Here is a 2,947-nt window from a genome sequence, read left to right as displayed (position 1 = left end):
CACTACCACCACCGCCACCACCACCACCCTAAGCCCACTATTTCACTCATAAAATATCTTAACAAATTAACCTGATCATCAAAAGGCCTCCTTCCTTCCTTCCTTCCTTATTATTTTAAGATCTAAATAATAATAATAATAATAATAATAATAATAATAATAATAATAATAATAATAATAATAACCCATTCAAATTATCCGTAGCCCTTCTCCCACCTCCTTATATCTTACTCTCCCCATATACGCACTGAAATAATTGCATCCACATACATATGTACACACCCTGTATATATAGGAACCGAGAGGGTGAAGCTCTTGAACAGATCAGTTCTGATGAGCTTTGGTTAATTACAGCTTGATTTTGCTATGCTTTCTTCTTCAACGATCTCTCTATTCACTAAATTATCGATCCGTACGGTTGTCTGCTTGTTTTTCAGTGATATAGCAAATGTTATTTAGCTTATATTAACGGAGGCTTAATTAAAACGGAACCAAAAAAAAATTTTTTAAATACATAAACATTTACACAAAATTTGACTTTTTAAAAAAAAGGAAAGGAGAAATAAAAAAAAACCTCAAGAAAAGGGAAACTGAAAAAAACTGGACATTTTATTAAATTTGTGACATTAATTATAATTGTAATTAACTACTGGTTAATTACAACAGCAACGAAATCAAACGAGAAGAAATACAAGGAAGTCCAAACTGTAAGTAAATTTTGTATGTCTCCTCTTAAGATTTTTATTCCATCTTTTAAATACCATTTTGTTACAATGCTTCTGTTGAAATATGTTGCCTTCGTTTTAATTAATTTGGTAAAAATAATGAAGAATTTAGTAGAATAAGTTTGGCATTATTAACCTGGTGCTTGGGACATAAATCAACATGAAATTTTGGGGAAAGGTTTTAATTTGGATCACTTCAAGGCTTTTGTTACCATATTTCTGTTGGAATACATCACCTTCGTTTTTAATTAATTTTGAAGAATTTAGCAAAAGAACTTTGGCATCATTAACCCTTTTGTTACCAACTGGCTCTGGCTCTGAGTACAAATGTCTTGTTTTCTTAAGTTTTGAATTAGAATCTTCCACCAAACCTTAGTCACAATTTATGTTCCTAACACTAGTTTAATGATAACGAAGTTATTTTACTAAATTCTTTGTTATATTTAAAGTAATTGAAAGAAACACAGAGCATCTTAACAGAAATAGGGTAACAAAAAGGTTGAAATATATAATAGAGAAACAATTCTTAACCATTTCATTACCAACCTGGCTGAAACCAATTCTGGCTCTGAGTACAAATGTCTTGTTTTTATAAGTTTTGAATTAAAATCTTCCACCAAATCTTAGTCACAGTTTATGTTCCTAACACTAGCTGAATGATAACTAAGTTATTTTACTAAATTCTTTGCTATATTTAAAGTAATTGAAAGAAATATAGTAACAAAAGAGTTAAAATATATAATAGAGAACAATTCTTAACACTTTCATTACCAACCCAGCTGAAACCAATTCTGGCTTTGAGTACAAATGTCTTGTTTTTATAAGTTTGGAATTAAAATCTTCCACCAAATCTTAGTCACAGTTTATGTTCCTAACCCTAGCTGAATGATAACTAAGTTATTTTACTAAATTCTTTGTAATATTTAAAATTAATTGAAAAAAACACAGAGCATCTCAAAATAAATACAGTAACGAAAGGGTTAAAAACAAAGTTTGTCTAAGAAAACAAGAGTCAGTATCAAGCAGGTTGATATGAAAAGGGTTATCTAGGGTCTATATGTACCGGTAATACACTGCGGTGGTTTTACTGAACTGCTACTACACTTATTGGCTTTGAGCCTAGTAAATAATTAAACAAATCTATACATATTGAAACCATTTGATTACATCAATATTTATTTTGAATCACATCAGTGTGTGTGTAAAATAATAGTAGTTGTTGTTGGTGTTGCTGTTTCAAATGTAGGACTCAATACATGATACAAACATGTAGATTTTTTAGTCTTTTATTTAAAAGTTATTATGATGATAATTTCGAATTGCAAGTATAGGCGCAGGAGTGGCTGTGTGGTAAGTAGCTTGTTTACCAACCACATGGTTCCGGGTTCAAGTCCCACTGCGTGGCACCTTCGGCAAGTGTCTTCTGCTATAGCCTCGGGCCGACCAATGCCTTGTGAGTGGATTTGGTAGACGGAAACTGAAAGAAGCCTGTCGTATATATGTATATATATATATATATATATATATATGTATTTGTGTGTATGTTTGTGTGTCTATGTTCGTCCCCCTAGCATTGCTTGACAACCGATGCTGGTGTGTTTACGTCCCCGTCACTTAGCGGTTCGGCAAAAGAGACCGATAGAATAAGTACTGGGCTTACAAAGAATAAGTGCCGGGATCAATTTGCTCGACTAAAGGTGGTGCTCCAGCATGGCCGCAGTCAAATGACTGAAACAAGTAAAAGAGTAAAAGAGTAAAGTGTATGTATACGTACATATATATATATATATATATATCATCATCATCATCATCATCATTTAGCGTCCGTTTTCCATGCTAGCATGGGTTGGACGGTTTAACTGGGGTCTGTGAAGCCGGTAAGCTTCATCAGGCCCAGTCAGATTTGGCAGTGTTTCTACGGCTGGATGCCCTTCCTAACGCCAACCACTCCGTGAGTGTAGTGGGTGCTTTTTACGTGCCATATATATATATATATATATACTTCATACATTACATACATACATACATATATATATATATATGCACACACACACACACACACACACACACACATATATATGTGTGTATGTATGCATGTATGTATATATGCATAGAATAAGTACTAACTTTAAAAGACTGAGTCCTGGGGCTGATTTTTTTGACTAAAACCCCTTAAGTTGGTGCCCCAGCATGGACGTAGTCAAATGATTGAAACAAGTGAA

At 33.2% G+C, this 2,947-nt stretch overlaps 1 protein-coding gene across 1 annotated transcript in view; it reads left to right on the top strand.

The window, feature by feature from the left end:
* Positions 1-297: 297 nt before the first annotated feature.
* The window catches only part of LOC118767978, a 26,631-nt gene continuing 23,981 nt past the window's right edge, over positions 298-2,947 (top strand). Inside the window, exon 1 of the mRNA XM_036513551.1 lies at positions 298-707. The gene's annotated coding sequence lies outside the window, so the exon portion shown is untranslated. The remainder of the gene's footprint in view (positions 708-2,947) is intronic.

Source organism: Octopus sinensis, linkage group LG26 (genome assembly GCF_006345805.1).
Source record: "Octopus sinensis linkage group LG26, ASM634580v1, whole genome shotgun sequence".
Classification (NCBI taxonomy): domain Eukaryota; kingdom Metazoa; phylum Mollusca; class Cephalopoda; order Octopoda; family Octopodidae; genus Octopus; species Octopus sinensis.
The sequence above is the reverse complement of the archived record's forward strand: the minus strand, read 5'-3'. Positions and strand labels throughout refer to the sequence as shown.